The sequence below is a fragment of the Lagopus leucura genome, unplaced genomic scaffold (genome assembly GCF_019238085.1).
Source record: "Lagopus leucura isolate 7727_CA_CO unplaced genomic scaffold, USGS_WTPT01 Super-Scaffold_100159, whole genome shotgun sequence".
Classification (NCBI taxonomy): domain Eukaryota; kingdom Metazoa; phylum Chordata; class Aves; order Galliformes; family Phasianidae; genus Lagopus; species Lagopus leucura.
Window position 1 is genome coordinate 9,060,773 of NW_024962335.1, and position 12,987 is coordinate 9,073,759.

The following is a 12,987-nucleotide window of genomic DNA, read 5'->3' on the forward strand; positions in this document are numbered from 1 at the left end:
AAGCTTCTATAACTCTTGTAATACCAGGCAACTGTCTGGAAAAATATCTCTCATTAAATGCTAATGAGAGATGATGGGTGACTTCCACCATTTCCTGAGTAATCTTTTGAGATTGCCTCTGCAAGCTGTTGATGTCTAATTGAGCATTCAAAAACAATGCTACACAGTCATCATATACTTTTTTTTCTGAAATGTTGTTGTTCTTGGCTGCTTTCACATGTTTAAAAGGTTCACAGTGAAATGCTGCAAGGCTTAAGAAAGATATTTACTAGATGTCCATATTTGTTTCTTCTCAGCATGTAGTCTCGTTTCTGGAAGTTTAGTGGAAACCACAGGGCATGGATTTGTTTTATTTGTTCCAACATTCACTAAAAGACCAGTGGTCTTGTAAAACAAAACATCCTCATACCCCCAGATAATTATACATAACAGGAATCTTCAAGCTTATTTTTAAATGTATGTCATCAGTGAGATGCCACTGAATGCTATTGCATGGATGCCTCATTATTTCACAAGGCTTGTTCTATAATCCAAAGAGAACATCAGAACTGCCATGCAGAGATGGCATTTTACTACTGCAAACACTATAGCTGCATTAGGCTAGATTTTCAAATTATCCCAAAATATAAACTGGAAATGTGATCAGAGTTAGTGCTCTCAAACCACTTAAATAATACTGATGATAGCAATACTTCCCAGGGATCAAGTTCAATTAATAAATAATTTAATCAGCCCTGAAGATAAGCTGACTTATATGCATCTATCTTTAATTACAGGGAAATGTAATGTATAGACAAAATTATATTTTTATAAGCTTCATCTCTTCTGAAGTATCAATTAGTAAAGCTCTCTAATAAAACATTGAAGTAACCAAGATAAGAAAACGTGTGAAGGCCAAAAAGCTAGGATTATATTTTTAAATGCCCAAATATTCATATCCAAAGTTTGTAAATTTTTGAATGACTCTCACTCGCTCTGGGACTTTCTCTCACTCTCACTTTGGCTCAACTCACACTCTGAAAATCTTACATTTTTGTATGTCATATATATCTAAAGTATTTAGTTTCCTAAGAAATGTATATTTTATCCACCATAGGATAAGTGATTAAGATGGCTAAGTAGAAAGAAGCTTTCTATTCAGCAGGTAGTGTGCACTAGTGTTACTTAGCCAGATTTCCTACTTATTCTGGCTCTCCTCATATCTAATTCTTACATGATGACAGGCAAGTGTTTAGGCAAAACCAAAAGCAGAATTCACCGAATTCCTGACAGTTTTACTGTCTGAACTTCTAACCAACATGACTTACTCAATTCTCATTATTCCATGAGAATACAGAATCACAGAATCATAGAATTGTTTGGGTCAGAAGATGATCTAGTTCCAACGTCCCTGCTGTAGGTAGGGACACCTCCCAGTAGACTCAGTTGCTCAAAGCCCCATCCAGTCTGGCCTTGAATGCCTCCAGGGAGACTGCATCCACAACCTCGCTGGGCAATATGAGTATCAAGTTCATTCCAAAGTGTGTTTACAAGGCTGATATCTAGCAATATGGACGAGCAGTGGAAAAAGCATATTGCTTAGTGTTCGCAAGGGCTTCAGAAGGCATTCAATACTTTTAAGAAATTCATCACTGGCAGATCCTTGTTAAAGTTATAATAGGTTGGATAAGAAAAACTGGAAAACACAGAATTTATCAGAAAAAAATTATTTCATGCTTGCTTGCAAAAAATAGGCACAGAATTTTATCATTATCTTTCATCACAATGTAGGACAGAAAAAAAATGTCGAAAAATAATAGAATTGCTCTGAGCGGGAAATTTAGCTTCAGGTCCAGTACTGCTGGTAAGAAACTGATTTTACTTGTACTAAATGATTTAAATATCTTCAGCAGAGAGGGAGTCATATCTGAAAGTTAAGGGATTAGCAGGAGCAACAGTGGAAGGAGTATTTTTACTAACAGCTGATTTTACTATCCTCATCCAGAAAAGATGATACTGTGTACAATGATATACTGTAATGGATAAAGAATATGAAGCCTTATCCTGGAGCAGAAACATATGAAGCGATCCTTCTGGAGACTTTTTCTCCTTTTTGAAAACAATAAAGCAACCAAGTGTGAAAACATTCTTTCTTATGTGTTCTTTCAAATCTGAAGTGTTTGAAGGTATACTGAGAAAAAAGGGAAAGACTATTTTGATATTCCGTCTGCAGGAGGAAATGATTCTATCACCAGCTGCCAGTAAAGATATGCTGTTATCTATACATATGTGGATTGGCAATGTCCCATCCTAGTTTGACATATAGCAATATTCTACATTTCTTGCACACTTCAAGTTTCTTTTTTGAGATGGCCTGTACGAAAATGAAAATGGTATAAAAAATAAAAATGAAATCTCTGCAAAGTAATAGAAACTTTTTGGCAGCAAGCTACATACTGCTATCAGGACTAGCAGATGCAGAAAGGGAGATAGAAGCAGTGAAAATGATAATAAATATTTTCTGTTTTTAACTTAATGTAAAATAAAAACAGGAGGAAAAATCTCTCTTTTTTTTTTTTTTTTCCAGAATGAAACACTGACTACCTTCACTAGGAATTCATGTTTTTCTATTTTTTATCATCTCTGACACTGAACAAAACAAATAAATCTGTCCATTATGTACAAAAATGGTTTGTTTTAGTAATTACTTAATATTTTCATAAATATTGTTATTTTAGGAATTAGGAATTTAGGAAGGACAGTAGTGACATTAGACATTTAGGAAGGTATGCCAAGAGTTTTGCTTTCCAGATATAGTATAGTAGAAAAGTTTGCTTTAAAATTCGTAAAACATATCAGAGATCTCAATATCTGTTAGCAAAGCCATCAAAATGACATATGAATACAGTGCATAGCTAGTTCCAAATCTTTTGACAAATTACTTTCACCAGTTCCAAATCTTTTGACAAAGTACTTTCACCGTATAAAAACTGACTAATCAAAACTGATTTTCCTGGGAAAATGTATCATTTTCACGATATTTTCATCAGAAATTATTCTTGGATTCTTGGATTGGGACAGAACTCCTGGCGTTTGCTTGCAAAAAGGATTAATGAGGAAAAAAAATGGCAAAGACTGTAAGGTAGCTATCACAGAAACCTACCTTTTGATTATTTAGATCTCAGGTCTTATGGGAGCTCAACCTTGTTCTTGAAGAGGGGAAGGGATTGAATTAATATATCCTGGCCTGATGTGGTGTTGGGATGCAGCTAGGATGGAAATATGCCCAATGCTGAAAAACATTCTTACATGCTAGGGTACAGATTCAGCCATTCACATAATAGCCTGGTACCTAATGTTCCCCCACATCCTCTTTTATATAGGCCACAGAAATAGCAGAGATCACTCAAGCCATCAGATCTAATCTCTAAACTGCAGGCAATTATATAATTGTGCTTCAAGGCACCTGTAGTCTATGCATCTTCTATTCCCCATTCATAGCAAGTCACAAAGCACTGTCTAGTAAGCTGTATTCAACTTACAAACTTCAATAGAAAGTATCCAAAAAGCCTGAAAAAGTACAAGAGCAGGAGAGAACAGGAACATTTTTAATGTCATAACTTTCTGCAACAGTCAAGAATGCCTGGATGATAAGATATGTATACTATAGTGACTAACGATTAGTTGTTTAGAGTTTAACAGCTTTTGCTGGAGACACTGAGAGCAAAAGAGTGGAGAAATTCATCTGTAGCAGAAGTCCGCTGAGCTGTTTGTGTGATTCAAGATGTGCCTGCACTGCATTTCCTGTTTCTGAAAAAACAAGGTTAGCTTTTTTTTTTTGAAATAGTATTTGAACTTCATGACACTGTAGATGTAAGCCCACTGTTTATTGAAGATTGGATCTCTCAAATTTTAGGACTCAGGTTCATCCTAATGCAAAACAGGAGAACACGCAAACTCTTGAGGTTAACATAATAAAAAATACGAAGTACAAGATAGCAGCTTCCTTTCAGCTTCTAAATTGAATAAGATTCAATCTGACAAGGTTTTTAAAACTGAGTAAATTCAATTTGAAAAGGTTTGTAGAAAATTAAATTAAAGGCTTGTAGGAAATCAGAGGTGCACCAGGTGACATATAATATGAGCTAAATGCCTACTGAAGATCTCCATGCAGTATTAAACCCATTACAGAAGCTCGTATTTCCCTAGAACATGCCAGATGCACATAAGATGATAACAATTTAAATGAGAAATATGAAGTTTTGCTATTACCACTAGTGTTAGCAATTTAGTAAGTTTTATAGCATTATTTCTCCTCACATATCTGTTAAATCGGTATTATTCATACAGTTACTTGTATTTGTTCAATTACAGAATAATCTAAAGAGCATTTTGAAGTGTAGGATTACTTAAGAGAATGGAATATGTTCTATATGTCTATGCATATGTTGTCCCTGACTCAAACCTACTTGCAAAAAATGCTGGAACTAATAGCCACTTAATAAAGAAAACATTTGAATTGTGATGAATAATATTTGCATACAGGTTTAAAATGCAGAGTACTTCAAATTAATTGTGTTCCTTTGAATTATTGCCTTGATTTGAAAGAATGGTTTTGTCTGACAGCATGCAATCAAGTGTATAATGAGATCGTTCTAGTTGGCAATCACACCAGGATGGATGGAGCTCAGTGTTGGTCAGTACATACTTTGTTGAGGAATACTTTCAGCTCTCATTTAAAAAATTGTCCAAAACTCCTGTGAAAGCTAAATTTTTTTTCATCTGTACTTCAAAGAATAATGATAAAAAGAAATGAATCATGAGAAAATGCTCAGCATATGTCAAGCAGCAGCCTTTTTCTCTCATTTGCACAAAAAATGTACACTAGTCCTTTGGAAAGTGAAACTGTATGGACATATTGGACAGGTGGAGACCTATATGTAATATGACAATGAACTGTTCATGTGGTATCAGTCATCCCCATGAGCTTAACTTCAGAAACGACAGAGTATTTTTTATAACATTCTATTGTAAGGATGTTATCAGAGATGTTATCCAGAGGAGAATATGATGGAAGCAATTATCTTAATTATATACTAAAAACCTCTTAGAAGGATGATAAGGCTGTAAAGGAACCTGGAATATGTAAGAATTAAAGTGGCTTAATTCAGCTTCCTGTGCATATGCATTCTGAAGAAGTCTTTAATTATGATTATAATGCCTTTTTTTCCCCCACAAAAACCTCTGCTTCATCAGGGACATAAGTGGGGGAAATGGACACTGCAGCAAACCAACTTGCGTACATTACTCCATAAAAGTGGAAGAGAAATTATATTATTTTTTTTTAAAAAGCACAGAAATGTGAAATATTTTCCTTAAGTATCAAACAACTCATGTGAAAATATGTTTCCATTCAAAGGGAATGATGAATGAGAGCTACTAATGCTAAATTTCTTTTGTTCAACAGATCTATCTAATTTATATCTAAAATTTCATAAAGATCTGGTAGGAAGTATGCACAAAAGGTGCTGTTTCTTAATAGGATTTGGATACTGGTAATGTTTGAGAAGATTAAAAGGAAACTAATGAAAGAAGCTTAGTAGTTACAGGCTTTCAACCCAGTATCAGGAATACAGAATAGATTATATGGACCACCATTAATAATAAATAAAAGGGGCATAGATCATGCAAATTAGCATAGCTTCAGAGAAACCCTACCCTGTTAACTAACCTGCTTTTTAAATGAAATTATGTTTGTTTAATATAAGTAAATAGAATTAGTCTGACATTTCCTTTCTAATACATTTGGTTTAATATTACATTTGGATTATTAAAGTTTAGTAATGTGGTCTATGTTTGCAAATTAGGTAATTAGAAAAAGTTAGTACTGGTTGCAGAAGTATATGCTTGAGAAGCACTTATGGTATATCAAACGCACTTGCTCTTACTTTTCAATCTACTCACATTGAAAAAGAAAAGAAAAGTAACACTTTTATCTATCTTTAATGGAAGGGTCAACAAATCTCTCTAAACTTCATTGATCTTAATTTTTAACACAGTGTTTTGAAGCTAAGAGTCTCTCACTTGAGTAGTGGGGAAATTTTCCCTATTGTCTAGTAAGGAAATTCTATGACAACAGAAGTTTGCCCACATACAAAACTGCTCTAATGTTTAAAACATATAGTAACAAAGGAAATGATGTGTAGAGAAACCTTTGGCTGTATCTGGTGAATTGGAAGACTGCTTAGAGTGGGTGTAGACGGGATAAAAAACTTTTGAAATATTTTACTATTCTATTTCTATTGGATATTTTATTAATACATCTACAACTTGACTTACACCCTACAGAAACAAATTTAATTTTTCACTTAATCACATTGACGACATAAGAATTAACTTCTCAAAGAATTCTTAGGCTGTCTCACTCACCTACCAAAATTACCCAGGAGTAAAATGGGTCACAGCTTTCACATACTGTCAGAATGCAGTTTCAGTGAAGTGAGCAACTGGGCAGAAATCAGAGATGCATACCACACCGGTGTCACCTCTGCATGGTTCTTGTTCATCACTGCCGAAAATGCATAGCTAATGGTGGTGACTATGTTGAAAAATAGCGTGCTGTAGTGAGAATGTGCTCTGTCAAATAGTGTCATTGTGCTCTGCATGTGCTGTAGTTTCCATGGAAATAAATAGAAGGCATTACTTTCAGAGTGACCTGTGTAGACATCAACACAGGACCAGAAATACAGATGAACTTTGATTCTTTAAAAGATGTAGTAGTAAAAAAGTGAATATGAAGCAACCTAACAGTACTCCAAGGATTATGATAAGAAAAACATAAGAGAATACAACAGTGTTATTAGGATGAAACGGAACTCCTGAGCTGACTGAATTTTGAGGATTTTTATTTAGAGAAAATAAAAAGTACTAATATCAATTGATTGTTTATGCAAACAAAAATATCATGAATATCATGAAAGATAGAAGAAAACCAGTGCTTGCCAGAAAGTGTTTCAAAAAAAGAAGCTTGTAATTCCATGAAGGCCACAAGAAAATTCTACTCTAATGTAACATCATTTAGTTGCATCCATCTCTCTTTCTCTTGAGTAAATACAGAACTTCTTGTATCCTGAAAAAGTTAGACAGAAGATATAGATACTATTGTTTTATGTCCAAACACAAACAGGCTAAAAAAATCTTTCTAACTTCAGAATAACTCTCTCAAAGTAAATGTAGATGATTTAAGATGAAGAATGTAATTCAGTAATTGAATTTGCATTTTTGTGGCATTATAAAAATATTGTAATTGTATTTTCTGAAAGCATGAAAACATATTTGCATGGCTGAAAAAAATGGATTATAAAAGAATTATCATATATTTTGTTCTTCAATCGGCACTCTCTAACATTTACTAAAATGTCATGCGAAATTAACTGCAAACATATGCTGATGCATTAGATGAAAATGCTTTGGATCAGAAGTGGGCACTCTATACTGTGGCTGTAGAAATGACAAATACAAAATGTGTCATCACGAAAAGTCAGGAGAAGGTTAGTACAGTTTTCAAGACACTGCGTTCTAGTAAAAATTTACATCTTGAAGCTCTGAATGTGATCTTTATATTTTCATAAATTAATCTGTTAAATAAATTGAGAAGTTCTGTACTACAGCCAAATTCTCTCCATATGGCTCAGATACAGGTTAAATGAAGAAAAATAAGAGTAGAGAAAAGGTATATGCAGATCTTACACTATGGTTGGGCATTAAATGCTACTATGAATAAGTCAGTGACTCAAAAATACAGCTTATGAAAATTTCTCATAATTTTCAATTTTCACTTTTAAAGCAAATTTGACTAATAATTGGCTAAAACAGGAAAACGATTTTTTTTTCAAATATAACATTTCATTATTAAAAAGTATCTTTTTTTTTTTTTTTTGGTTCATCTGTTTCTGATCTTTTTATAACTCTTATAGCTTCGCTTTCCTATTCTTACCCAAAGAAAAGGAGGGTTATGAGGACACAGCATGTAGAAATTATCATCCAGATTTCAACAGAAGTCAATACTGTAAACACATATATATATGGATAGAAGCAAGGCAAAACAACATAAATATTCTTTGATATACAGAGAACATCCATAGAAGACCTCACACAACACTTTTACCACCAATTGGAGTCCTCTAGCCACCATAGCTAGAGTGCACCTGTAGACATGCATGTGTCAGATTAGGCAAAATTTCACAGAATTTAGCTACTTTCAGCTACTTTCAGATAGCTCTAGGCCAACTTTTACATGCCACAGTTACTCTGATTCATACGAGACTGTCGTCCTTATCATGCTCTTCCCCCTACAAAGCTAAAACGATCTTTATCATTGAGAGTATTTATCCTGATAGACAGTAATCATGTGTTTATGCGTACTGTGCTCTGCTATCTCTGGTTTTAAAAGCATATTTAAATGAAAGACAGGTCTAATAGCAACCATTCTGCTCGAGGTAATTTGGGTAAGTGGACTTAAAAAAGGTTAGTGCATGATCTTTTAGATCCATTAATTTCAAAGTTATGATGTATGGATGACTCATGTTAGTCCCTTTAATTGCCATTCCATAGAACAGACTGAACGGCAAGCAGGCGATTTTACACATTTCTCAGTAGAAAGGTTGCTTCCTATGGCCACTTTGCACTGGTTGCCATGCAGCTAGAAAACAACTGTGTAAAAGTGAAGGCATACATTACACAAGAAAAGATGTGTTTGTTAAGTCTAATTCTGGAGAACTGAAAGGTCCACATAGTCAGAACAGGTGCTGTGAAGATTTGTTGCTGAACGAATCAGTACCGATGACCTGACAAACATCAATTTTCCAAGCCAAGGATTTGATGACTTAGAAAACTGTGTAGAAGATTCCTATTTTAATAACAGTGCTATCACACCCAGGGTATTTTCTCATTCAGGTTTCTGAAGAGTAGTCCCCTAGCTATCTGTATGAATTTGCTGATACTGTTACACAGCAAATGCAAGAATGAAAGCAGAGGTGAGCAGACACACTGGCTGCAGATTTTCAGATTCACCACAGTGGCAGGAGGGGGAAGTCAGACTGAGAAAGCAAAAAGAAACCCTTATGTTACAGTAAATGGGACAGCCTGGGGACAGTTAATACATTGTGACAATTCAATGATGAGAATTGGCTTATGAGACTATAAGCATAAGACGCCATTAATTACAGATTTATTATTGCATATTATTTATTATTGCATGGTCCATCTTACAAACTACTGGCATTTAAGTGCAAACCAAGTAATTTTCCTAAGTATCACAAACATCATGACTGACAACAGCAAGATTTCTCCGAAATACACTGAGATGGGTAGATGACCAGAATAGCCTTTATGAATTCACTTCCTTTCTGTTTCAGCTCCTTGCCTTGTGCTTGCCTGCTGCAGGCTAGTCTCTCCCACATCTAAGGACATTTTCATCCCCTTGACAGAAGCCCTATCTTAGATGCAACTGGGTAGGGATGTACCAGAGCTATCTTTAAAACTGCTGACTGGGGAACCCTTGACGATGCAGAGGCTGAGAGCTCAGCATAAATGAAGCACCTAAGTATTTAACTTATTTCTCAAGTGGATTTCACAACCCACACTGAGTTCTGCATTGCTGCAGCTGAACTATTTCCGGAGTTAAAGACAGCTCAGTAAGGCCTGCTCAACTTGCAGCTTCTGTTAGGTATCTGGTAAAAGTAGGTCCCTGAACTAGAACTCCCTCATCCGAGGAAGGTTTTCATGCAGTATACAGATAGTAATGTCTTTTTCCAACTTCAAAAAAAAAAAAAAAAAAAAAGTGTGAAAATTCCTCTCTATTTCATAATGATACTCAATGAGACCTAAGAATGATTTAAGTAGTACTGAATATCAGTCATTATTATTACAAATTTAGCACACAGATTGCCACTCAGACTCTTGGGGACCTTCTGGAGTAAAAATTACAGAGGCAGACTGGAAGAGATTTGAACATGTATAGTCACACTTAATCCAGTGAAAAAATTACTTTTTTTTTTTTTTTCCTTTTTAAATGTAGCCCATATTTCATTTCATCCTATATTTCTGCTAAACAAAATGGGTATGACACCGAGAGGCTTAGGGATAGAGGATGATATAGCATCAAGGGTATAAGTTAAGGCTATAAGTCTTCCACAGCACAGGTCCAAATACAGCATGGCCTGACTGATAAAAAAAAACAATACTGCATTCATGAGGATACTTGATGAAGTCTACTTTTGCATTAGAATTATCCAGTGCCCTGAGATTCAGACATTTATTAAGATTTTACACCTATCCAAGATGATGAATTTGTGGCTAATAGTTCAAAAAAATTAATTACATCTGTAAGATCAAAAGGGCAATATTAATGTGTACCTTATGAACTAATAAAATTTTATGGTTATTTTTCAAAGTTAAGTATTCCCTGTGCAATTTTTTTTTTCCTCTACAAATTAGAATGAGTGGTAGAAATGTCTAGTTTAAGAACTGCTGATACTGCTCAGAAATAGCTTCACAAAAATATTAGTAAGATTGATCTGTGAATCAATTTATTCTGTGAAGCTGATTTTTTGAGATCTATTTGCAAAATCTTAAATGCAAATTTGTATTTTACTTAGCAGAAAAAAATGTGTCAAAGTTCAATGCTTCAGATTATTCCTATCAAGTCTTAAGTGCTTAAAAGTAGAGAAACTGGCAGAGATTCTATCACAAACTGCCAACCTTGTTCTATCAATCTACCGCAGAAACAGAGAAACAGCTCTACATGAACTCAAACACATGGGCAGTCTTTTTTTTTTTTTTCTCTCTTAAACAGTCCTAATGTGAAGCCATTGTTTTAGCTGTCAGCATAAACCAAAAATTAAACTCTTCTTACTAACGTAAACCTAATTTATGGCAAGCAATCATACAGAAAATGCAGGATTTCAGAAATGGAAGTAACAAACCATTTCTTTTCTCTCCTGTTTTATTCTGTACACCTAACAATCATTTGCCATTTGGTCCATGGAGTGCTATTCTCTGTTAGTTCAGGAATAACACTCAGGAAATTTAAAATAATATAAAGAACTACAGACCAGTCTCTCATTTTCCCCAGAAGATCAGAGAAAGTAGATTGCTGGTAAATTGACTACTCCCAGCCTGTCAGGAGTTTACTGGCAGGGCAGATAATAGTTACAACATGCAGCTCTGCAGCTAGAAAGGCCAGCCAGAATAACCTTTCCTCTCAGTAAAGCGAAGAAGAACTCAATGACTGAGTTCAGCCAGTCACACTTACACTGGGAAGAGGTAGTAATGCCCCAGACAGTGGGGAGAGTTCATCAGAGCATCCACACCCCTGGGGAAAGGAGACTGACAGATGCAATTTCATGTTCAAAAATGCTGCCTCATGCTCTAAAATGAACATGTGACATAGTACAGCAGTTTGGGAAAAAAAAAAGAGCACTATCGAAGTCAGCAACTCTCAGTGAGACAAAAATAGGGAAATTCAGGGGAAAAAAAGGAATGCAAATTAGATCCTTGTTTTAAATGAGTGATCTCTGTAATCATAATACATACCTTATTCAAGCAATAAATGTGCATGAACTAAAGTGGCAGGCTGACATTCACAAACGATTATGCATATTATTAAATAACTTAAAACTGTGAGTGATACGGGTGATTTCACTTAGGTCATCTCTAGACTAAGATAACAGCCAACATGATTACAGATACAATTTACAAGCCATGCCAATTAGATAATTACTGTATTTATAGCTTAAAATAAAATCACATTTTGGGACCTGCTCACCTATACAGCCAAATGTTCTTCCAAATAAAATGCCATGGAAAAAATCATAAAGGTATATGGGAACATGAAGACAGAAAGAATTACTGTACATTTTTACTGTTAGCTTGACCCTGTTAGATATTACAGAGGTGATGGGTGCCCTCACAACTTCTTTGATTATTCTCTGGGCATCTGACACAATTTATTTTTAACCATACACGCATATTTTCATATTATGGTCTAAAAATGTCCCTTTTTTGCATCTGGTTTTTATTTTGATTTTAATGGACTTATTATGTCTTTGAAAAATGTCTGCGTTCACCAGACAGCACGTTTCTATAGCCTGGTGTTTTAACTAATGAAAATTTCCATCAGCATTTTTTCATGCTAATTACAGTGGAAAGCTCTGCAGTCAAGCCCCTTTATTATGGAAGAAGATAATGAATGCCCTCAGCCAATTTATGGCACTGTGGCAATGTATAGCAATCTTCCCATCACAGTAAGTATGTTTATGGTAATTAATCTAGCACTGAAGTCTCAAAAACAAGGATAATCTGACATTTTCTTTCTATACTGATTGACAAATGATAACATTGTTAAGGACTGTTCTGTACAATCTGCTAATTTTTTATATAATGAAAGCCAAAAAAATCAGCAAAGTAAAGTTTCAGTTACATGAGTAGTCATACTGATGTTTGGGTCAGATTCTAGTCTGTTTGGTGCACATATTGTATAAGGATGTTATCCCATTCCATGCTACCTCTGCGATCATTGTTCATAACACAGATCCCCTCAAGCCTGTTACTGCGCAAGAGTTTCAGTTTCAGTATCATTTAGTATTTCTATCAATTCTTTTTCAGTGTTTTGTTTTCCAAAAGGGAGCAGATCTCCCCTTATGTAACATGGAATCATGGAGTACTTTAAGTTTTGAAGTACTTGTATAATGTTTTTGACAAGCACTTCATTAAGAAACAGAAATTAAGTTGGTAAATAGCTTACTGCATATGACTGGGCTTAAAGAAACTCTATTTTTAATATTTTTTTTTCGCCGTCTTTGTCTATTTATCTATAAAATTATTTAAACCTCTGCTTTATCTTCTCTCCTACAGAATTTTGATATTGATCTTTATTCTGATATTAAGCTTTTATGGTTGTTTGATGAAAGCTATAATCACGCTGAGGTAAGTAAGTACGGTATTTTA

At 34.7% G+C, this 12,987-nt stretch overlaps 1 protein-coding gene across 1 annotated transcript in view; it reads right to left on the reverse strand.

Annotated features, from left to right (window-relative positions):
* ANKS1B (ankyrin repeat and sterile alpha motif domain containing 1B) overlaps positions 1-12,987 on the reverse strand; it is a 405,586-nt gene that overhangs the window by 276,679 nt on the left and 115,920 nt on the right. The gene's annotated exons all lie outside the window — the stretch shown is intronic.